We start from the raw sequence: 26002 nt of genomic DNA on the forward strand, positions 1-26002 counted from the left end.
CATTTCATCCAGGTTTTCCAGTTTTGTTGAGTATAGGCCTTTGTAGTAGGATCTGATGATTTTTTTTAATTTCTTCAGTTTCTGTTGTTATGTCTCCTTTTTCAGTTCTGATTTTATTAATTTGGATACTGTCTCTGTGCCCTCTGGTTAATCTGGCTAAGGGTTTATCTATCTTGTTGATTTTCTCAAAGAACCAGCTCCTGGTTTTATTGGTATTTTGTATTGTTCTTTCTGTTTCTATTTGGTTGATTTCAGCCCTGAGTTTGATTATTTCCTGCCTTCTACTCCTCCTGGGTGTATTTGCTTCTTTTTGTTCTAGAGCTTTTAGTTGTGCAGTCAAGTTGTTAGTGTGTGCTCTTTCCAGTTTCTTTTTGTAGGCACTTAGAGCTATGAGTTTTCCTCTTAGCACTGCCTTCATGGACATAATTTCTTATTATTCTATGGATTTCACATTAAAGGTATTTTTTAAAAAGTAAGTTTCTTCATTAATTTTCCTTAACTTTATTAACTTAATGAGCAACCAGAGTTTTTAATCACCATGAGCTAACCAGTGTATCCCTTACTATATATGTGTAATTTTAGGCATAAAATAATTTTAACCTTTAAAATTCTATTCAAATAAAATGTATGGGGTCCCTTCCACATGATTTGCAAAGACTAAAAAATAGAAAGATGATCAGGATATATCTTTAGTACAAAATACCATAAGCTACAATCTAGTCAAGAAAGCTAGCATATGTTTACCATGATTAAATATATGATTTATGTTCACTATTCCAGTGGACCATTAAAAATAACCAATGATCAGAAAAGTACAGAACAAAATAAAACACTTAAAACTTGGTATCTCCTCCTTAGGGAGTGGTATTAAACACAGCTGATGTTGTTTCTCATTTCTTTAGTGGGCCCCAGCTCAACAATGGCGGAACATCAGAACTCACCAAAGTTTGCTGACTGTGAGAATGAGTAGCCATGCAATATGTTAAGCAAATATACGTTGTCAAAGAAGAGCTGCCCAAAGGTGCCGTGGTGCTGTGGGTTTTGCGAAATTGTGTCAGCAAAATTGGAGAGCGTGAGGGAAGAAGACAATGAGGGAAGCCAGAAAAATGGTCTGTGAAGGAGCACTGTAATGGCAGGGCCAGAGAATGATGGTGTTTGAGCCAGGGCTGATTGCCTGTTTCCAGCATGATGGGAACCGGGCATTAGGTTGAAAGTAGCCATTGATTTCAGCAAGTGGATGCATTCTGCAGACATCTCAGAACTTAGTATCAGCAGACCATTGAGAGTAAGAGCACATAGTAAAGGGATTTGCCATGGTAGTGAGAAAATAGAGTAGGCTGTCCACTGTGCTGAAGAAGCCTGATGGGGGAACAGACAAGAATAGAGAAGAAACTGAAAGAAACAGGCAGATGGGAAAGAAGATAAGGAAGTGGATCAGAGAGGGCAAAATATCAGAAGAGGGTGATCCAAGACCCGAGGACATAAATGTGAAAGACGTGAGCTAGACGAGGGGCTTGAAGTTCACACACCCTTCCCTCCTCAACTCTCAAAATGATGACATTAAAAAAAAATAGGAGCAATACCACAATTATCTTCATTCTCATTCATGCCATGAGAAGATTCAATTGTTATCTCAGCAAGATAGGACGAAAGACAGCAACAGTGCAGAGTGGAGCATTGTCGTGGATTATGGACAAAAGACAATTAGAAAAGTAAACCTTCATTCTAAGACTTTTCAGTGTTCTTTGCCCTGGTGTAGAGATTAGCTAGTGAGTTCAGTGCACTGCAAAAGTCACGTGTTCTCCAAGGGCCTCCAACCAAAATAGTTAGTTACCTGATGCCCAGCCTGTATCATGCTTGATCTCTTAGCTACCGTCTCTCATGTAAAATAGTTTACTACAGACTATGTAGGAGAGTGAATGAGAATGTTTACAATAGTTGTCAGGTGACTTAACCACCAATAGTTTGTTAGCTATACTTCACCTATTAACGTTAATAAAGAATGTGTTTGACACACTGTCAGACTGACCTTGTTTCTTGGCGAATACTATCTGAAAGTATCAAGAGGTGTACATCTGCCAGCCATTCTTTTCAAGGATGGCTTGTTGTTATTCTCTTGGAAGCAATTAACAGACTGTCACACAAAATAATATGGACTCTGTCCTGAAATGTTTTATTGGACAAGGTCCAGAAAAGAAAATGTTTCTAACTCTGACTCATGAGACTCTTCTCAGATAGTTTCCACTTTATAAACAATTTTAAGATATCTAATTATTTAGAGAATGCATTGCCCTAAAATGATGATGATGATGGTGATGATGATGGTGGTGGTGGTGGTGATACTAATAATAGAGACAAAGTTCATGAATCTCAAATTGGCCTTCGAATTCATCTGATAGCCAAGATAGCCAAGGATGACCTTAAACTTCTGATCCTTTTGCTTCTACTTCTTGCATACTGGAATTTCAGGCATAGGCAATCAAGCTTGGTTTATATTTGATATCACACTAAATGCACCCAATCTCGTTTGATCCTGAAAAAATTATTTTAAAAATAATCCAAATTCAGGTCCATGTTGTGGTTACAAGGAAGGATTCAATGCACTTTGTACATTGTTGTGCTAATATTGCTTTGCTGGGCAATGGAATCTGATGCCCAGGGCTTTAACCTCATCAAACTAGGGTTTGGCATCAGTCAAAACATCCTAAAAGATGGATTTTGGTCTAGTATCTGGGATTTACTAAGTTAAATAGTCACTGTGGCATTCCTCTTCAAATTTTTTTATTATAAGGATACCATTCTTTAATGTAACTAAAAAGGAAATCCTAAAGGATTTTAAAACCTTTTTTATTAATTTTTTGTGAATTTTACATCATGTGCCCCAATCCTATTTAACTCCTAGTCTCTCTATATCCACCTTCTGCCCTTGCAGTCTCCTCAACAAAACAAGTAAACATCAGAGAAGCATCAGCTTCTCTTCATCAGAGAGGCTGTAGTGTGTCACACATCATACCCTTCACCCAAGCACCTTCAGTAGCAAATGTTCATTGCCATGAGCCATTGGTCTGGCCCCAGGCCTTGGGCTTCTACTATATTATCAACACTGGATTCCTACCAGGACTCCTCTCTGATATCTTGTTGTTGCCTCATGTCATGGAGATCTTGCAGCTTCAGTTATACAGGACCAGACCCTTCGGCAGTACATAGACAGATGAGGTAGATGTTTGGGTGGGTCAATGCAAAGCCCTGGATCTGGACCTGGGTAGTAGCTGAGTTGATCATCCTACCAGCTCTCCTATACCTATGCCACCAGGGCCAGCTCTCCCTCTTTACCTAAGAGAGAGGCAGAGCCAGTACTATCTGTGCCAGCTGAGAAGGGGGTGGACAACTCTCAGGTGCGCATGCCATTAGGGTCAGCTCTCCCGCACTTCCCAGGTAAGGACAGGGTCACTTCTCCTGTTCTCAAACCCCCTGAGCTAGCTTACCTGTGCCCCTTCTACGAGGGCCAGTTCTACTATGCTGCCCAGGTGAGGTGCTGGCCTGCCTCAGGACCAGTTCTTCCATGATGCTCAGGCAAGGGATGGGGCCAGATATCCCCAGATATCCCACCCGATGCAAGTGGCAAGAGATGGGTTTAGGTCTCCTAAGCTCATGTTCTTGGGACAAACTGACTTGTACCTCTGCCATCAGGGCCAGCTCTACTGGGACCACTCTCCTGAGTGCTGCAGGTGGTGTGTGTGTGTGTGTGCACGTGCGCGTGCGTGCGACCGTGTGTTGGGGGGAGGGGGCCTGGTTTCCTGCTCTCCTGCTCTCAGGGCCAGTTCCCTCAAGTTGCCTGCATGAGGGGTGGGGCCAGCTCTCCTAGGCTCATGCACCCAAGGCAAGCTCACCTGATCAGTGTCACCAGGATCATTTCTATTGTGCTGTCCAGGGGAGGTACCAGACCTGCTTTGCTGAGTGCTGCATTAATCAAGGGGTGGAACCAGCTTTGCATACCCCTCAGACATCTACATGGCCCTAGGCAGCAGCCCAGACCAGGGCTGTTTGCATGATCAAGGACTCAGATGTGGCCCTCATTTGCAGCACAGGCAGGGAATGTCTTCAGATGGCAGCTCAGGCTAATCACATCAGGCTGTTCCTCAGCACCCTCATGTCTCCAGTTCTTCCTCTCTTCATAGTGCACAGATCATTCCACTTCTCTGTCTCTCTCATCTCTCTGTCTCATACTTGCTCATCACAGTGGTGCCTACATGTGCTGTGTCAGCAATGGCATCTTTTGAAAGGTGGATGGTTAAATGTTTGTCCAACCCAAAGATTCCAAAGGAAATAAATCCCTGGCCAAAGTTAAACACAGCAGAGAATTCATTAAGGCACATGTAATTCAATATGGAGTTGTCCGTCCTGTCTCATGGTTGAACCACAACCAACTAGAGAGGTGAACAGATAGGCCAATGATGGAAAGTAAACACAGCAGGGCTGTCAGTCATCTGTGGTCTTCACTCTGCAGGTCCTGTTCTTCTTCCTGGGTGAGGATGCAGCTCTGGGAGGCACAGTGACTCACACAGTATTGGTTTTCTCAAAGGAAGAAGGCATGGGACCACAGGCACTCGCACTCATATTTGTTGCTGGCTCTATTGATGGACACTGTAATTCACCATTTCCCAAGGAGCAAGAACGGCAACAGCCTTAGCGTCTTCTGTTCTCCCTTTTGTCATAGCATACAAACTCCCATGCTTCACTTCCTCTTCTCTCTCTCCACTAACTACTTGCTTGTTTCCCACCATGGCCAGGCCTGGCAAGGAAGGACATCGCCCCTTAACATTATGTGTATGTGTGTGTGTGTGTGTGTGTGTGTGTGTGTGTGTGTGTATGTATGTATATATGTATGTATGCATATAAAACCTGTACATAGCTTACAATGCAGGTATTTACTATCTAAGCAGAGTTGGTTAGAGATTTTGTAGGAAAGTTACACATTCACAAAGTACCCATTTTTCTACAGTTTTTCTAGAAAAGGTCAGATAGTAAACGGCTTTGATTTTATAAGCTCTGTGGTTTCCATAGCAATTATTCAGCTCTTTTGTGCAGCACAGGTGTCACAATAGGTAATATAAATAAGCGGGCATAGTTGGACAAGCAAACTTCATTTATAAAAACAAGTGGAAGCCTGGATTTACCATTTATTGTTTGTCAACCTTGGTCTAAAGGAATGTCTTGGAAGGTAGACAGTATTACTTCACTGTTTTTTGGAAAACTTTTGGCACAGGGACTTCTGGGGGTATTGGAATCAGGATAGAGGCTTATAAAAAGATATCTACAATTAAATGAGTCTCATTCTCCAGGATATCATTTTCAAGTCAGTTTAGTAGCATTCCCAGGTCCTAGCTGTTTATCTAATATACCATTATCAATCATTATTCCTTAGGGGGAGACATGAAATAACTGACACGTGAAGCAATTAAACAGCACCACAACCGTATTTTCTTATTGCAAATGTATTCTCTTGAGCAAGCTCAGAATTTCTTTAAGGAGTAAAAAGAAGGGGAGAAATTCTAGAACTTAAAAGTCAAGCATGTAATCCATTAAGTAAAATGTTCCAAAAAATGACCAGTACTTAGCTGGTGTGTAGGTCTGATGGTTCCTTCAGGTGTCCACGTGAGCAGTCCTGTGCTTCTCAGCTTTTAATTTCCCCACTGACAGTGGTTTGCTGTCACTCATTTAATGACAGCCTTTCCTCTTGAGCCAAGAGAGTAAGAATCTTTACTGTGCACTGTCTGAACTCACTGTAGCTATGACAGACATACAGACACACACATAGACACACAGACATACACATAGACACACAGACAGACAGACAGACAGACAGACAGACAGACACACACACCCCAGTCCATGATTAATTTTCTCCCTATATAAAGAGATCTTCACAGAACCCACAGCTCAGACTTTTCCAAAGCCAGTTCACACATATCCACTTGGTTTCAGGTTTCATCATCTCCTATCTGGCTGTTTCCTTTCCTGCCTCCCACTGAGGTGCCCTGGTGACATTTAATTTAAGGATACCTCGTTGCTAAAGTTTTATGCCTGATGTTCAAACTGGACTCTTAGGTTGACTTAATATACTTTTAAAGAATCAGTTTCTGGTCCATTTTGGACATCAGGAAATGAAAATCTAAGCAGTTTTTTTTTTAATTTTTTTAATTTTTTTTATTTTTATTTTTTTTTAAGCAGTTCTATTAAAAAAAATAATTAGAGACAGATACTGTCGCCTCTTGGCTGTTCTATCCTTGGGGAATTTTGAAGCATACAGTACTATTTACTGACTAGGTGCTGCTCTGCTCAGAGCCAATCAGAGTTTAAGCTGAGGAAAGAACTGACCCCATTCTGAGACTACTATTTCCTGTCTTAAGAGGCTGCTGGCTGTCAGTACAGTGTGTGGATCAGTCTTAAGATAACTTCTAAAGCATTACATTCATAATGTTCTTCTCCGAGGTGATTCATGCATGAGTTGTTTACAGGCAAAAATACATGTCAAAATTCCCTGAATTTTAGAGTAGGCTCAGAACATTGGTTTTAATTTGACTTCACATGTATTTTTTGTCTTCAGTGGATACACTGGATGGCTGCTTATCATACAACAAGAGCAGGATCAATCATCAGTGTACCAATTAACTGAGGGACTTTGATTACATGCAACCAGACTCCTCTGCCTTCCTCCAGAACACTGTTCATGTCTGAGGAGATAGCTGGGAATTTCTCTGAGCTAAATCATGCTTTGAATTCCATTCCATAAATAAGGGCAGAAAACACACACTAAGAATAAAATGGTTTACGATTTTAGAAAACACTCTTCACAGTTGAATTATGATAGATATGGACAGAAGCTGGAGCGTAAACAAGTGCTGGCCAGATGGCTGTGGACTCTCTAAAGGGTTTAATAGCCTGAAAGTAACTGGCCACTTACAAGGGAGCTTTTATGAGCCAGGGTGAAATGAACCCACTGAAGATACAGCGTCTAGAATGTAAATGGAGACACAGGGGTATTTAACAAAGTTGCATCCAGCAAATACCAAAACCCTACAAGTTAGAAAGTGTTGGCTCTGCTTGAGGGATCTAAAGAAATCCTAGTCTATTTTTGGAGTTCGTTTGCATGCTTAGAGTTTTGGTAAGTTGGTTATGTAATCTCAGTGAATTATTCGACCTCCCTGAGTTTTCCGGTGCCTACTATTTGCTTGTCATTCTGCCAGGCATTTCTCTGGCACTGTGGTTAATAAAAATAGATGATGAGTATTTTGTCCTTGCTATGTGCCAGACATTGTGCGAGGGCTTAATGTGTGCTATCCCATTTAACACTCACAGGAACTCTATGGTGATAATCTTATTGCTGGTACTAGATGACAGTGTTATCTTTTCCCCTGACAGTGGCTATGTGGAGAGTAATTTGCTTGTGGTCGCCAGATCACGACATCCCAGCCATCACATCTAACTGCTTCTCTATTCTCAAAGCTTAGCAGAGTTTCTTGATGGTGCTTATGAAACACCATGGAGCTTGTTAAACTGATGAGAGTCTCTCTGGGGGAGCTCACCATTCTTCACACGTGATGCACGTTCAGATGATGCTCCTGCCATTGGTTTGTGTAACAAGGCTCTGGGCCTCAGTTCAGCATTGGATGGCATATTAGAAATGTTCATACAGCTTAAATTATACTTCCATGTCCAGGTCACACCTGATAGCAATTCAACCAAAACTTCGGAAACAGAACTCAAGCATGAACATTTTTGAATGTTCTATTAAGACAATGTTCCTTATATCCTTTGAAATTATAATTACACCACTCTCCCCTCCTTCCCTTCTCCAAACCCTCCCATATAACCATTGTTTCTTTTCAATTTTATTTGTTTCTTTATTAAATCACATGTATGTATGTGTGTGTATGCATGCATGCATGTATGTATGTATGTATGTATAAATTTCTAAATATATAAGTACAATCTGCTCAGTCTGTATACTGATACTCCTATGTATGTTTTCAGGGCTGACCATTTGGTTTTGGATAAGTAGTTGCTGTGTTCTTTCCTGGGGACTGTTTCTCTTGCTCTTGGCATCCTTGATGCCTGTAGTTCTTTGTCTTGGGTTGAGGTTTCCTGGGCTTTCCTCCAACCATGTTAGCATGTTGTTTTTCTTATTCAACTCATGTTTAGGTAGCTGTGTTAGTGAGACTTTATGGCTGGAGCTTCTGACATTTAAGACACACAGTTTCCCAGAGCTCCCAGGGACTAAACTACCAACCAAAGGGCATACATGGATGGGTCCATGGCTCCAGCCACATATGTAGCAGAGGATGGCCTTATCTGACATCAATGGGAGGGGAGGCTGTCGGTCCTGTGAAGGCTTGATGTCCAAGCTTAGGGGGCTTCTAGAGTGGTGAGGTGGAAGTGGGTGGGGGGGTGGGTGGAGGAGCACTCTCTTAGGGGCCAAGGGGAGGAGGAGAAGGGATGAGGGGTTTGCAGTGGGGAGACTGGGAAGGGGGGGGACAACATTTGAAATGTAAATAAATAAAATAACCAGTAATAATAAAAAAAGACACACAGTCTCATAGCAAATTCCATGTTGCCCTGGCCCTTACAGTCTTTCTACCCCTTCTCTCTCAGTGGTCCCTAAGCCTTAAGTGTGGGAATTTTAAAGACTATTAAGTAATTCTATTACAGCAATGTACTAGAGATCAATTTAGCAATTAAAGATTAGCTAGGGAGGGGAAATGGGGAAAGGGGATGACATCTGAAATGTAAATAAATAAAATATCCAATAAAAAATTATTGCGTTAGTGGAGTTTTTATGTAAAAGTCATATGGCTTGATTGACTTATTGTATGCAAAATGAATTCCTTATGATGGGTCAGAGTAAAACAGTTGAAAAGCACTGTAGCCCTGAAGTGAGTAGGATCGTTTCCACCCATGTTGAGATTACAGATATTTGTGCACTATTAGAAGCTGATACGTCACATCCTGGGGAGGTAGCTACTTCATGGCGCAAAGGAGCATAGGCTGCAGAGGATCCGGTATCTGTGAGGTACATAAGGGACATGGTGAGCTACTACACAAGACATTCAGTGACTGTGTCACAGAGGAAATGACATATGAACTACTTCTCCAGGAGGAACCTGGCAAGATATAGAGGAGGAACAGGTACTCCCAGAAGAGAGCACTTCTTCCACTGGGACCAGCCAGCCAGTTTCTAAAGGGACAGAGGAGAGGAGCTTAGATTAGAATAGGAATCATAGTCTCAGCTGAATTGGTCTGACATGGAACTGGCTGGAGAGAAGTTACCCATCCATCATTTATCTTTCTGTCCATATATACATAATGTTTGTGTATGTGGATGTTATGTGAAATTACAATACATAACTATTAATATTTGAAGGGACAGAATTGTTTATTACTCTGATCTGGTCATTAAATATTATATATCCATAATATATCTCATAAAGCTCTGGAAATATTTGCATAGTATATCTTGCAAAGATGTCCAAATATTATTTCTTTATTAAAACAAGAAAATCATGGTTGGAAATAAACAAAATCATGTACTTGTAGCAGAGAGACTTATCTATTTGGCTGACCTAACATGAGAGTTTGTGTGGAGTTTATCACCAAGTAGCCATGTTTCATGAACGAGAACCCTGAATCAGTAACTAAGTAGATGAGAAATGTAATATCAGGCTACAGTTGGTAAATTGGGAAATTATTAGATGACATTGTATTATAAATTGGTGGATTGTTCTCTTTTTTCCTATAATCCTCAATAAAAAAGTGGTATAACCTTTTTCTTGTAAAAGAAAAATTAGGGTTTAGGTGGACAACTTATATTTATTGGGATAATAGACAATTAGATTGTGAGCTAAGCCATGTGAGAGATAGTACAGGAGGGGGGATTTCTAAAGAGCACTTGTCCACATTTTTGCAGTTTAGAGTTAGCAAGGATTTGTAGGACCAGTTTTTAGAGTTTAGCTTGGAAAAGGGGGTGGATAAGCCTGATGTTATATAGGCAGAGAATTCAGAAAGCAAGAAGCTGCCAGAACAGACACAAGGGAGGTGTCTTGTATGTAGTGGAGAGGGAGGTACCTGTGGGGGAGGAAAATGGAGCCAATGACTATGATTGGGGTGAGGACTGCCATAATTAATAGGCTTTGTTAAAACTATGAGAAATAAGTTTCGGTATTCAAACACCCATATTCTGGCCATAAAAAGAACCTGCCTAAGCGTGTTTCAGTAGATTAAAGGAGTCACCTAAATCGTCTTTACCATTACCATTTATAAGGATGTGAGGCAGGATTATAATGTAGACCACAGATATGTAATTTCTTCCCATAATCAAATGTTAGGCTAGAAGAGTAATTTTGGGTGCAGTAGCGATTATTTTAATGTGGTATTTCCTTTCACAGATGGTGACTGTATAAGAAGAGCCTATTTGAAAGCAGAGTGGATGGGACAACTAACCGACAACTCTGATAGGTTCCCTGTAAAACAAACCCCTATTGGCTACCCACTTTGTTTTTGGGTTCAAGGGATTTATGTTTTGGAGTCTGAAACACTTTCCTCTCGAGGTGTGCTTTAGGCTTCATGGAACCACTCAGCTATCACTTAGGCAAGAGAGAGAAGCCACTTACAACAACACTTTCATAGCACTGTTCCCGAAATAAGTGTGCACGAACCCAGGAGTGTTTGACTCCAGTGTGAGCATATTGCACAGTGAGAAACCCCCATGTCAGCAGAGAAGGAAACATGGCTAGGTGTGCACATCCAACCACACATTTTTCCACCGTTCGAGATGGATGATTTCACTGGGAACCCTCCCAAGAGACTGTCAGATTCAGTGTGTAACGCTAACGTGACAATGGAATAAGAGTCAGCATGAAAAATAATGTTCAAATAAAAGTTTGTCATTCTAGATTTAATAAATTATTTGGATTTTGCCATCCAGCCTCAATGCAAGCAGAATATTAGTGCCAATTGAAAATTAGCAATTGCATTCTATTTGTTCTATTTGGTATTATTCACATTTCTTTTTGTTTCCTTCACAGTCTTTCCCCATGTTCCTTGGTTTAATTCTCCATGTGTTAGGCGTCACTTTCTCCACGCTTTATTGGCACTTTGAAAATATCTCAATTGTGACATATTATCATGGTGTATCTTAATTTTAAAATTAGTACTTTTCCCAGTAGGGGAGGAAGCTTCTGTGCCATCATTGTTCAGGTAAGTGATAGATTAAGTATAGGACCTAGAATAGAAAACTAGCAAAAATGACATATTTTAGTGTCTTTCAAACAGGGACATCTTCATGGTTTCTATTACCTTTTAATAATTCTTTTTTTTTGTATTAAGACTCCCAAAATAAAATTTTATGGAAGTGTTTATTTTCTTAAAGTCTAGTACCAGAGAACAGGATAGACATGACAGTTACTGCTCACAAGGGGCAATGTCCCCACTGGTCAGCTGTGTCGACACCAGTAGCACAAAGAAGTCAGGCAAAACAGTAGAGCTTGCGGTGAACAGCTTACCACGATGAAGCATAGAACAGAAGTTAACGAGGGCACCCTACCTTTTGGCAATGAATTCAATAAAAACAGCACAAGGACATTCTGGAAGGGCTTAAAGTCATATTCAGAATTAAACAGAAAACGTTCAAAGCTAAACAACAAAATGGAAGCTTTCATTAGCTGCTCAGCTCTATCTCATCTGAACAGAAATAGTTTGGCTAATGACTAGCTCAACAGCACTTGGTTTCAAAGCTAACCCGTGGCTCTGAGCCGTCTCGGCTCCAGTCCTCGTGCAGAGCTGGGGTTTCATGACGACAACCCTGCTAAGAGCAGAGACGAAATGAATCAGGTGAGAGTGAGTCTGAGAAGGCTGAGCTAGGAGCACATGCTCTGGCTGCTGATGCCATGGTTTCCACGCAGAAGGCCTAGCAACCCTTCCAGAAGGAAAAGAAATCAATCTCAGCTGGCAGCCACCCTGAAAGGTCATCAGGTACAGGCTGGTTCCCAGGCAACAGCCTAATGTTCTGGAGTAATGACCCAACCCTAACCCTGACACCTGCCCACTGAAACCTTTCCTCTGTTTTTGTCAATGCTTTGTCCATAAATTATGGCTTGGTCTTAATGATACCAATTTGTATTTAAGCCAATTAGGAACAATGCCAAATTGCATTTTCCTTAGGTCTAGCTAGTTGAGAATAACATCTCAGGTAGTGGCCTTGTCATACAATCTTTAACAAAAACTCGTAAGTTGCATTGATTATACCCCAGGAGATGAGAGAATGGTGGTAATTGAGATGTGCACCTCTGAAAAGATTGATCAGTTTCCTGTCCCGTTCTATCCAGATTGTCTTGAGGACCATGGGGAGAGACTGGAATGGCCCGCCAATCTGAGGCTGTATTCGAGCCTTGACAACATTGACTAGGAAGCTGAAGAACCCCAGCATGGCTCCGAGCACACCTCCACAGATGAAGTTGTTGACCAGATGTGCACTGTGTGTAGTGGCAGTAGGCAGATGCTCCTTAATGGGCCCTCGAAGGCCAAAAAAAGGATATTGTTGAACCTATTTTGGAAAAGGATGGGCACCAAGCCTCGGGAATACTCTGCAATTCCATGCCATCTGAGAGCCTAGAAGGCCTGGTAAGTGTTTGTGAACTTATCGTGATGCTTGTGGTCCTTAAGCAAAGTTTGAACCCTTTCGAATGGAGTGAGAATGGCTTCTTTTTTTTTTTTTCATTTCTTCATGGTTCTTACTTATTTATTTATTTGTGAACATGAAATGCTTTTTTATAGCATGTTTTACAAGGGGACGGGGTAAAGAGGGGCCAGGTGGTGGAAAAGTACAGAATCTTCTTGGCCTCTGCCTTGAAACATGTCATGGTCTATACGGTACACTGCCTTGAATTATGATCTACCTGCTGTTCTTCAGAAGATATGGTACACTGCTTGAGTTATGGTCTCCCTGCTATTCTTAAGATGATATGGTACTCTGCTTTGAGTCTATCTGCAGTTGCTAAGCAGGATCTTGCAGTTGCCAAGCTTCAGAGGACATTGTGCAGGTGGGGAAAGGTAGGGGGTGAGGGTAAGGGCGAGGGTCATGGTTTCTGGCATCTCCCCCTTCTCTGTTTAGTTAGAGAAGGTGTCTTATGATCAATCCCAACTATGTGAATTTTGAATTTGGATGTCTAATTATGGGGGGTCTTAGACAAGTTCACAACCCCAAAACACTGATGTGAGACGAGTCACATCGATGGTCGAAGGCTTTAGGCTGTCGACGATGGGCAACGTCAAGGGACTCTGATGTGGGTGAAAGGAGGGTGAGAGCCCTGTCTTAGGCCATGTAGGCTGCACCCACTCCCAGCACCATCCACTCCTTTTCGGCTGCATTGGGTGGGCCCCTGGGAAGTGGACCTACAATAATCCCGTCATTGGGCTAACTCACAGCCATCCTAGTCTCTTGTAAATGTTCAAGTTACCAACCATTTGTCAGTTTGGGGTGTAATATTGTCATAAAGGAAGGCTCCCCAATGTTAGCGGCCATATCAAGGGTGGCCTTGGTTTAGGAAAAAGCCAATTTTTGTTGGGGTGATCAAGAGGCCAAGCTCTCTAGCGAGAGAAACGAGGGCAAAGCCAGGCATACCAGGAACCCTTCTGGAGGGCGTGGAAGTCTAGGGGTCGACCGTAGGGGGAGGCAGGGGAGCTGGCAGCTGTGTCAGTGTCCTGCGGAGTCACTTCTGGATCCTCTTCAATTTTCAGCTGATGGTAATGAACTTCAACCGTCTTCTTGATGGCAGAATGAACCTGGTTCCGTGGACGACAGGTCACGGGCAACGGACGATCTCTGTCTCACTCAATCTTGATGTCGTGCACAAGTCCTTTCAATGAGGGTCCGTCCGGAGGGGTCCACGCCTCGAGCCCCACATCTGGGCGCCACTTGACCCAACCAGTGGGTCCTAGTTATTCATGGGGGCAAGGAGGACCGCAACCTGCTATTCTTCAGAAGATATGGTACACTGCTTGAGTTATGGTCTCCCTGCTATTCTTCAGATGATATGGTACACTGCTTTGAGTCTATCTGCAGTTGCCAAACAGGATCTTGCAGTTGCCAAGCTTCAAAGGACATTGTGCAGGTGGGGAAAGGTAGGGGGTGAGGGTAAGGGCGAGGATCCTGGCTTCTGGCCCATTGCCACACTCCGAAGCACTGCTCACATGCTTGCAGAGCAGGCGCGGCAGGTCTTCATACAGACCAAACATAAGTGCCAGCGTGGTTGTCTTCTGCATCAGCTGGAGAAGGATTCCTTGGTACCCATCCTTCCTCAACTGCAGGATTGCATCACGGGTTTTGATGCTCTACAGCTGCTGCCAGAAGAGAATCTTCTGAACAGGGTATGTGATGGCCATGTTGTTGAAAGCTGCGCAGCAGCCACACAAGTAATGCTTTATGTCTCCTACGTCCAGAATGTGAGGTGACTGATCCTGGTTTGAAGAGGTCAACACTGGGGGCCTCTTGTCATGCGCTTCTGAGTCCATTATGGTGCTCTGACCTTTCTTCTCTGGGGAAGACTGTTTTAACCTGTGACATCAGCTAAGCCTGGCACTGAAGAGGACAGCTTTCTGGGAACTTTCCCAGTGTTTTCCATTGTTAGCCTTCTCTCTTCTGAAGTCAATTTTGATAATTGCGTTTCCCACAGCCGGGGTGCCCACCTGCAGGAAGGCCAGTGAGCTAGCCCGCACCCGCGCAGGCGCAGACAGGTCTGACCCCCCCCTTTTAATAATTCTTGTGTCTTTATTATTTAACATGACTCGTCTCTTTCTCTTTCCCTAGCCCCAACCTTTCCATTCTGGGGATTGAACCCAGAGCTTTCAGCACACTGTGCACATGTTTTTACCATGGAGCTGTACCTCTAGTCCTCGTAATTATTATTTTAATTTCTATATAGTGGACACCATCTTTTAAATGCTTAGGAATGACAATGGTTCAATTCTGTCCTGTTTTTCAAAATTCTTTTTGTACTGAAACCTAGTACTATAGAGGACTTGTAACATCTGTTGGATAAATCTATTTAGAGTTGGAAAATTTTTCTGCCCAAGTAAAGTTTTCTGGAAAACCATGGAAACAGGAAATCTACATTATAATAATCATCTGATCATCAGCAAAGCAAGTAATACCTGTTCCTTGAGCTTTGCAGTATTTTGGGTCCTCACCTAAGTACTAGAAGGGACATTTGGCTTGGTTTCCTCATGAAAGAACTAACAATTTTTGGTTATCTACTGATCATGTTTAATTCACTGATCCATGGCTTCTAGATTTTTTTTATGTAGCACTTCAATATTTATGTTGGCAAAATGGGCATGTTTTCTCATAGAGAAACCATTCCTAGTTCAGGGCTGGTTTCCATTATGATGGTTTTGAGAAAGTGAGCCCTGAAGAGATGGGTAGCTGGATTTGATAGTGTTTTCTCTTCTTCAGTTCTCCTCCTTCTATTTGTGCAGCTCTGTCGACTTTGACTGTAGCTATAAGGCTGACTAGGCTATGTAAATACATATATGCCTCCTTAGTGCTATGACTTCTGAACTATTATGAGAGAAAAATGCAAATTTGTATATTTGAATGCTCACCTGTTGAAGGCAGGATATTATATATCAGAGTTAAGAAATCTCACATGGCCACTGAGGGGATGAGAGCTCCTTCAATTTCTTTGTTCCATGGCATGTACATGCCTTTACCACTGTCCATCTCAAACAACTTCTATGCTTGTTTTCTGGAATACTTTATGCTTCTAGTTTCTTTATAGCAATTGCTTATCCCAGCCTTGTTGGGAAACTCTACTACTAAGGTCGTAGTCGACCATGACCAGACAAGCTCTCTGAGGTTTGCATAAAATGGAGGACTCCCTTTCCCAGTGTGTCTTCCTCTTCTCCGCCTGACCTTATCTGAGGAATCTGACTCCCACATCCTGTACCTAAGGAATGTCACTTAGTTCTTGGTGAAATTACGGGTTCAACTCCCTTTCTCCTGACTAATAACCTGCCTAGCAAGCACGTGGGATGCCTCTCCAAGCAAATGTGGCATTTCTAGTACCTTAAGTCGCAGCCAATGTACAGTCACCTGAAAACCTTTCTATTCTCCAGAGTTTCTACAGCCCTTGTTCATCCTGAATAATAAGCACAATCTGTTTTACTGTCACCTAAGAGAGCTGGTTTACTGAATACCATCTGAAACCACTGTAACACTGAAGTCCTTGGAGAAACCTCCTTCCCCTCAACCCAAGCACTCATAGCCAGACTGAGATCCTGCTGACCTACCCATCCTGGGCTCTGCTTCATCTTTTACCACCTTTGTGTGGAGTAATGCCTGGATATCCCAAGGGAGGAAGTGGAACAATAGCTTCTTCCATCTTTTCTTAGGACCCTTTTCTATTTGTATGTACTCCCTTGATTTTCTCACCCAAATTGACATAGTTCAGTATTAGAACATAGTTCAGGAGTTAATTCATCTCCCTCCCTCCCAAATCTATATGGCCAGGTATCATCTACAACAAACCTCAGCAACATCATATTTGCCTTCAAAACAGCTATCAATCATGTTCAAACAAAATATAGAAGCTCTGCCCAAACTCCATGGGCTTCATTGGCCAAATTTATCTCTTACCTGAGCTAGTAGACTGTGGTTCTTGAATGAGACAAAGTGTAGACCAAAGTATAGGCCTGTGAAGTTTCTAGTTTCCCTACTATCCTTTTCTTGTTTCCTATCATTTAGATTTATTTCAACTATCTTGCCCTAGAATAGACTTTCCTTAAGTATTTTCTCCTTGGTCTACTTTTTTCTCCCAGTAATACTGATTGACAAAAAGACAAGGATATGGTCTTTCTCCTTTTAAAATACTCAATACGAGACTTTATCTACTGTCTCCTGTCTGGTAGAATAATCTTTGGCACATGTACCTAAGTAGCTTTTTCACTATATAAATTGAGAGAAACAAAACATTTATTAAAGTATGAATAATTCAGTTATTGTTCATCATCTCATCTTTTATAACATTCTAGTAACTTCTAATGTTTTAAGAATGCTTTCTACAGCAACAAAAGGATCCCAATATTTGCCAACATGCAGATGGTATTTGCAGAATGAATACCTACTATGGTGGTTTGAACAAGGATGACCCCTCCCACCATAGGCTCATATTCCTAGTCAGTGGAACTGTTTGGGAAGGATTAGGATGTATGGCCTTGGGATAAGTGTGGTCTTGTTGGTGAAAATGTGTCATTGGGGGCAGGCTTTGAGGTTTCAAAGCTCATAATGGGCCGCTTTTTCTGTGCCTCTGCATGCAGCTTACTGATCAAATATGCCTAAGGGCTTGTTATTGGCTATTGTTTCACCAATATGCCTGCCTGCCTGCCACCACAGTCCCTGCCATGATGGTCAGGGACTACCCTTCTGAAACTACGAACAAGTACCCGTTTAAAAGTATCCTTTCATAAGTTGTCTTGATCATGGTATTTCACCATAGCAATAAAGCACTAAGTAAGATGCTCACCCAGCAAAATGGTTCAAGATAACAGTGTTGTTGAGCAACTTCAAACTTCCCCATCGTCTTAGGAAGGGCTCACTTATCAAAGCACTGACAGCATATTTACAGCAAGAGCACCTTTCTACACAGAGAGGAGGTCGTGAGTGACAACACCCAAGAGCATAGGATGCTATGTAGCTGGGAAAAATACTTCAATCTCTGTAAGCTTTGCTTTTCTCATCTACCAATGGAGGTGTTTAGTGACAAATCTCTGATGCAGGAGAATTACAAATAATTTGTGTAGCTATGTAAGATGATGAAACATAACACTCCAGTCTTAAATTATGGTTTGCACAGTGACTGCATCCCTGAGAGGAAGAAGAACAGCTTTGCAGTGGATAGACCTGACAATCTCTGTCAGCTTGGTGATAAGGAATCTCTACTGAGGGATGTTATGTAGTATGTAGTACATATGTAATATGTACTACATATTTCTGGTTCGATTCGATAAAGGCGGTACTTTACTTTGGTGGTTATCTCTACTACCACCCCCATCCCCCAAGTTCTGTAGTTTCCATGTAACCATGGGAAAGACACCAGGCCAATACCAGTTAAGGAACACTCTAAGAAACTGATTAGCTTTATGAAAGTCATCATCAAGGTCATCAAAAATCAGAAAGTCTTAAACTTCCAAGGCTATGAGGAATCTAAGGATACATGATAGCTACTGATGAAATGTGATTATTGGATGGAATACTGGGATTTAAAAATAGAAAATTTGGTAAAAAAAAAACCTATAGCAGAGAAAGTATAGAAGCTACTTAATACCACACCTAATTAAAATATAAAACACATTATACCATAATAACAAGCAAAATTAGGTGTGGAGTAGATGTTAGTATTCTGTATTGCTATCACTTTTTAAATTTCCTGTCCTGGAGTACAAAACTGAAGCTTCATATCTGTTATATAAGCACTCTATCATTGAGTACTGTATTCTAAAATAAAATAATTCTTTGAAAAATGAAGATCAAAACATGTGTTTTAAAACTGTCTTTTATCTTACAACTTTTAATAGTTAAAGAATTAGTTATATTTTGAGGCAAAAAATTTAAAGAGTGTTCACTGTATAAATACAGTGTTCATAATTGCAATCATGCTGGTATGCAACATGGAGGTAGGGCTAAAAACAAAATATATCACATGATCATTCAAAGTAATAACTATAATGTAGAACAATGTGGAAAATGCTCATGAGACTCTGTTTAAAGAAGGTACAAAAGTGAATGCACAGAATGTGTATTGGTTTGAGTAACCCCATAGACTCATGTGTTTGAATGCCTAGCTATAGAGAGTGGCACTATTAGGATGGTGGCCATGTTGGAGTGGGTATAGCTTTGTTGGAGGAAGTTTGTCAGTATGGAGGTGGAATTTGGGGTCATATATATGCTCAAGCTCTATCCAGTGTGGAACACAGTTGCCTTCTGTTGCCTGTGGATCAAAATGTAGAACTCTAGGCTCCTCCAGCACTAAGTCTGTCTGCACACTGGAATACTTTCCACCATGGACTAACTAAACCTCTGAAACTGTGAGACAGCACCAACTAAATATTGTCATTTATAAGAGTTGCTCGCAGTGTCTCTTCACAGCAATGAAGCTCTAACTAAGACAGCATGAATATGTAAATTATACTTGTGAAAATATATGTTAAAATGCTATCAGAGAAGGTGTGGATTGATATAGGGATAATCAAAAACATTTGAAGACATGTTCTTGCAGCTTTAGGGTTTCTATTGATGTGATAGAACACCATGCCTATAAGGAAGAATAAAATCATGTCATTGCAGAAAAATGGCCAGAATTGATGATCATGATGTTAACTGAAATAAGCCAAAGTCCAAAAGACAGAAAATGTGTATTTTTTCTCATATTCAGAATATAGATAAACATTCTAAAAAGAAGTAAAATGACAAGAGAGACTGCATACGAAGAAGAAAGGGCCAGTGGGAAAGGGAATGAGGATAACACAGAAAGGATGAGCATATACTATGTGCATGAATGAAACTAGCACACTGCAACCTATTGTCTTATGTGATGTATATACACTAATAAAAATAGAACAGACAGACAAAGAATCAACAAATCAAATCAAAACAAAACAAAAACATCGACCATGACCTAAAGCAACTTGTGATGAAAGGCTTATTTCAATGTACATGTCACAATCCATCAGGAAGGGAAGTCAGGACCAGAACTCAAGGCAGAAACCTGGAGGCAGGAGCTGAAGCAAAGGCCATGGAGGAGTGCTGCTTATTGATTGGTTCCTGAGGACTTGCTCAGTCGGCTTTCTTAGAGAACCCAGAACCACTGACCTAGGCATGGTACTTCCCATACTGAGCTAGACCCTCCCACATCAATCATCGATCAAGAAAATATCAATGACAGGACAATCTAATAGGGAACATTTTCTTGATTGTGGCTCCTTCTTCCAAGTGATTCTGGCTTGTGTCAAGCTGGCATAAAACTAACCAGCACACTTCCATGTTGTCACAAATCAAGCTTTGTCCTTTAACAGATCTTTAGTTTGGCTTCAAATTGAGTTCAAGGATTGTCTATGAACTTGGGTGACAAAATAAATTGCACCCTTATTCTCAATTACTTGTAACAGAAACAGTCTTTCCTTCAGTTATCCATACCTGCCACAGGCAACAAGAACAGAAGCAGAAGACCTGACATCGCCATCAACAGACATATATATGGTTTTATATTACCATTTTATGCAGGTATCTCAACATAACCTTTATACTAATCAGTGCATATTATCACCATTTCATGGTTTAAATATTTATTGGACTTGGTCTGCATTAGCACATAATAATTTAATAATCATATATTTGTGTTTTAAAATATTTGGTTGACTAGACATCAATATAATTTCCTACTGGTTCTTTCAGTTTATTCTACTTAATTAACTACAGTTTTATAATAAATTCATAGGATTCATAAGACCTGCAAGACAGTCTGAGGTCATAAAGTTTAGATATCTCTCAGTGAACAAAAGAGGACAGAAAGCCCCTCTGAAAGCAACCTAGCATTTTAAGGCTGGATCATAGATGAATTTTCATATAAGTTCCGGGAGCTGTAGAGATAGTTTGGAGGCAACAAGTGTTATCAAAATGGCTCACAGACAGAAGTCAATAGTCTACTGAAGAAAGGCTCCCCAAATGGTTAAGAAAGTTGATAAGGATAAGCTATTTTTTATGTTTTGCAAGTTTAAAAGATGATGCCTAATGGACTATACTTTAGCGTCAAGAGAAGAATTAATTCCCCAGGGAACATAGTGCAAGTATTTTACATAGAAATGCAATAAACCCAAAGGGTAATGCATTATAAACCCATTTTACTATGTCTTTACAGGTTTTTTTTCTGCAAAAAAAAATTATCTAAAGTTACTTGGGAAAACGTAACACAGTTTGACTTGCCGATTATAAAGCTGCTTGATCTCAGTTGGAGAATAAGCTATCAAAGCTGATTAAGGATGTTGATAATGGCTAAAGTCTGTGGCGTCGCTAGACAAGTACTTCATATAGACTAGTTATCTCAGTAGCCCTAAAACCAGAGACAGCAAGACACTCACTTTAAACATGATGACATGGAGGTCCAAGAGGTTAAAAGTGAGTGGTAGGTCCAAGGTAATAATTGTGATGCTACAGCCCAATAAATGGCATAAATAATAATAATAAATAATGATAGTCATTAAATGACTATCTCATACACCCATGGCTGCTAATATAGAAAAACGACCTTCGGCATACAGAACTGTTGGTTTCTATATCCTTAAGATGCCAGATGTGAACATATTTCAGAAGGAAAAATCCGAAGCTTGTTGAGAAGGAGCCAGAACAGAAGAGATACAATAATAGAAATATGAAATGTTCAATGTTTTTGAATATCAGTGAAAGCCTCCGTGGGACTTACAGGCACTGAATCCCTAGCAAAACTGCCTCCAACACAGATGCTTTAAAAAAACACAAGGCACAGACACCTTCCTCAGAAGAAACACTGCATACTGTGAGTCCATCCATCTACATAGTGGGGCCAGCTGTTTGGTCACAGGTGATACAAAAATATCCAATGACTTTAATAGTAAAGCATTTTTTTTAATGTGTTCCTTTTGGAATGTGAGGAACTTCTGCTCTGGACATAATTTGAAGTGAAACACATTTTTCACAGCTGAGACAGGCCTCATTTTGCTTCTTATTTATTCTTATCCTTTGCTGCTTAAAAAAAAATTGGAAAAATTTCATTACTTTTTTTCTATGGAGTCTTCTGCTTACTTCCAAGTATTTACTTCTTGTAGGGATCTCAGCAGCTCTAGGCTACATTCTAAAATTGCAATAAACATCTATTATACCTAATATGTATATACACACACTTATGTGTGTGTAGTGTACATGTATGTGTGTATTTTAAGATTATTGATTCTAGACCCATATGACATGAATAATTCTGGTGTTAATCTCATGCCTTTCAGCTTGAGAAAATTTCCCAGATATTATGTCTTTCAGTATTCTCATTTATGAAACAGAAAATAATAACAGCATTTTGCATCATAAGGTTATCACAAAGACTAAATGGCCCAGTGTAAGTACAGCCCCAAGTCTGACAGATCGTAATCTAGCATGTAAAACACAAGAGGTGGCTACTATTGCTGTTACATTTACTAGACTGTAAGATCCACAAGGCTGAAGAGCCCTTATATTTTGATCATTCTTGTATGTATAGTTTTAAACAGAGCCTGGTACAATGTGTATATACACCAAGAGTTTAGTAAATCACATTAAACATTCAATTGATTCATCTGTTTCTATCCATTTCACTTCACAGTTTTCCCCTGTATATTCTTCTTCATTCTCCTTAAGCCCTTGGTTCTCATTTTTATAATAAATGTCTTGGCTTTATCCTCAAAACAAAAACCAACCTAGATAGATTTTAATGCAATTTCATTTTATCCATAAACTTCTGGGGAATGTAAGTCTATCAGGTTGTTCAGTGTGGTGACTACTTCACATCTGAATCCTGTGACCAGGTTACCTAAAAACACTTATAATGGACAGCTCTTACCTGGAAACAAGTCATAGTTGAGATATGACCCTAAACAGTGATTATCGCTCACTCTGCTCTTCTTCTGGTTTACCTTAGCACAAACAGCATCAGCAAGGATCTCTTTAACATTCCTCACATGGCCAAGCATCTACTCTACCAAGAGCCCAACGCTAGCCAGGCGCTGTCCATGGTACAGAGGACAGATAATAAGGGCAGAAATCCTGTTCTTCTCCCTCTCCCTCTCCTCTCTCCCCCTCTCCCTCCCCCTCCCCTCCCCCTCTCCCTCTCCCTCTCCCTTTACCTCTCCCTCCTTTTCCCCCAGCCCCCTTGTATGTGGCTTTTGATACAGGATATCATATAGTTCAGGCTGACTTCAAACCTCCTGTGTATCTGAAGATGACATTGAACTCTTCATCACCTCTCAACCTCCCAAGTGCTAGATTTACAGATATGCACCATTATGCCTGGTCAGAAATCCTTTTCAGTAGTCTAAGTTCTTTGAGGAACTGAGCATATCACAAAGGAGCACACAGGCACTTGTAGGTGTGTATCAGAAGCTGTGGCGGGTAAGGAACAACTGTAGCAAAGTGGCATTTGAGCTAAGTTGTGAAGAGCTTGGCCTTAGGAAGCACTCACCATCTGTGTCATCTGGATATGTGATGACTACAATGCATGGCCCTGTCACACCATGCATTGTTTCGGACCCATAGGAAAGTGCTAGAATTGCCCTTAAACACTGTATCCTCCAAAACTGCCATTTGCAAAGTAGAGTCATTCTTTTTTGATCTTAATTTCTTTTCCTCATTTATTTTATTTTTCAAACCCAACTGAGGTTTTCTAGTTAACATGTAAGTGCTTGGTACATGGAGAAGCAATATGCAAGTGGTAGTGGATTTTCTTCTGATTAACAATTAATTCCCTTGGTGATCTAACCCCCGCCCATGATTTTAAATACCATCTATATACTAATGGTCACTAAATTGACAGTTATAGCTTGTGACTTTCTTTCAAGATTCAAGAGCAAATTTTATATTGACAACTCAATATTTTCATTATTTTAAAAATATAAGTTAGCCATCTTCAAGTCTACCATCTACAAAACTGATTATTAGTTCCTATCTCTTACCCCTTCCAGATCTGCTCTGTTCAAAGTGCTCTTTGTCTCAGCTGTTAGAAACCACAGTGTGTAGCTGCTCTGGTACAAAGTCTTGGATTTCTTGACATCTCTCTTTTACCCTAGACACTGACTCCGTTAACAAATCCTGTCAAGTCTTCCTTCAGAAGCCATGTTATCTCTATGCCTGTGTGTTCCCACGCTAATCCACATCACCTGCACTCTGACACCTGACCTGCGTGTGTAGTTTTGCTTCCTTGAGAAATATATTGGACTAAAAGTTGAAGTCAGCTAACCGGCATCACATCTCTTGTAAAGACAAAACAGAAACAACAAAAGAGCCCATTATCATTTTGTGTCTTTACTTGGCATAAATCCAGACCCTTAGAGGAGCTCACCCTTTCTGCCATTGCTTTCTCCCCCTTCCCATCATGGTGGAGGCCAACTGAACCACTAGGTGCACCTGCTTGTACTTCAACTCTATCTGGCAAGTTCCTTCCTCACATGACTGTGGGCTTTCTCCTTTGTTTTACTTGGGTCTTTATTCAAACGCTACCCATTCAGAGAGGACTTGCCTACTCTTCCTGTTAAACAGCAACATATAATTTGCTTAACCTTCATAATCTCTGTTGTTTTCATTGTATTTCTCCATATCACAAATACTTCCTGAACATGCACTGCACTGATGCTGAGAACACAGCAGTGAAGAAAAGAGGCAATAATCCCTTTATTTCAAAGTATTTACTTTCCACAGGGCAGAGAAACAAGCATGCAACAAAACAAACAGCATGCTGGGTAGGAATAGCTTCTACAGTGAGAATCAAAGCTGGGGAAGGGGCACAGGATGTGTTTTGGCAGAGTAGTGGTTGCTACTACAATACAGAATGCTACCCTGATTGGTAGTTATTTAAACAGAGCTCTTAGGATGAGGAAAGTGAGCCTGGGTACATCTTGAAAATAAGTATGCACACAGATGGAACAGGAGCACAAAGCCTTGAGGCTAGATCAGGGATGGGAGAGTTCCAGCGACAGACACCAGTGTGGCCGGGTGCATTTCTCATCATCTGCCATTACAGCATGCAGTGAAAGAGAAGTAAGTACCTTTTCCCAACAGAGTACTGGATTCCTAAGTACAAAACTCTTAAGAAAATAACAGGACTAAGGCTGGGGAACTGGCAAAGGCACTTTAAGGCAAACCTGATGATCCAAGTTGGAATCAAAGAACGGGGATAAAAGCTGGATGCAGTGGAATGAGCAAGTACAATCCAGCAGACTCCAAGGGGGAGGCACCAGGAGGGGAAGGAGAATTTCTAGAAGTCTGCAGGCCAGCTAGCCCAATGTACACAGTGGGGAAACACTGTTTCAAACAAGGGGGATAGATTAGGACCACACATGAAGGTGTCCTGTGACTGTCATATAGTGCTATGACATATATACACCTGCACACACCACACGCGCGCCCCAGGACTAACACTACTTTATAAGTTACAGTTGATATTGACTTTTACAGTAAAGATTCAATGTATATTTATTGAATGAACTGTCATGTATAACCAGCAACTTTACTGTTCATGTCCCTTAAGGTGGCCCATCCCCTGGCTCTGTGTGTGTGTGTGTGTGTATGTGTGTATGTGTGTATGTGTTTCTCTCTTTCTGTCTCTGTCTTTCTATGTGGGCATGTGTGTTTCTCTCTTTCTATCTCTGTCTGTCTCTGTCTGTCTCTGTCTCTCTCTCTCTCTGTCTCTGTCTCTCTCTCTCTTTCTGTATACGGTCCCTACTATGTTCTGGAGGAGGCCAGAAGGGGAAATTGGATCTCTATCACTGTCCGCTTTACTCTTTTGAGCCACTGAACCTGGAGCTAGGCTGTAAGCTAACAAGTGCAAACAATCCTTCTGTCCCCACTCCTCACTTTGGTGCCATGAGAGACAGACACAAGGGTGGGTACAGGCAGCTTTTCATGTTCTCACTCAGTAAATCATATCCCTACCCCCAGGCCCAGGCTCTTTGATCTTTCTTGCCTTATTACTTTTGTATAACTGGACTGTCCTGCCTTTCAAAAGTCTCCACTGTAGGATGTAACCTCCCACTTTAAAGGACAAATGTCCTGGTTGCTCTTCAGTTAAATGCCATTTCTTCCTACTGCAGACAGATAGACTACACTGATGCTGCTGCTGCATAAGAAGCTGTACAGGGCCCCGGGCATGCTTGATTCCTCCCGTAGTCTGCTGGTTAATCA

The 26002-nt window shown here is 41.1% G+C and overlaps 1 protein-coding gene and 1 pseudogene across 3 annotated transcripts in view; both read right to left on the reverse strand.

Annotated features, from left to right (window-relative positions):
* The window catches only part of Magi2 (membrane associated guanylate kinase, WW and PDZ domain containing 2), a 1345877-nt gene that overhangs the window by 233771 nt on the left and 1086104 nt on the right, over nucleotides 1–26002 (reverse strand). The gene's annotated exons all lie outside the window — the stretch shown is intronic.
* On the reverse strand, nucleotides 12257–14565 carry LOC114630047 (annotated as a pseudogene).

Source organism: Grammomys surdaster, unplaced genomic scaffold (genome assembly GCF_004785775.1).
Source record: "Grammomys surdaster isolate TR1022 unplaced genomic scaffold, NIH_TR_1.0 325, whole genome shotgun sequence".
In the NCBI taxonomy this organism is placed as follows: domain Eukaryota; kingdom Metazoa; phylum Chordata; class Mammalia; order Rodentia; family Muridae; genus Grammomys; species Grammomys surdaster.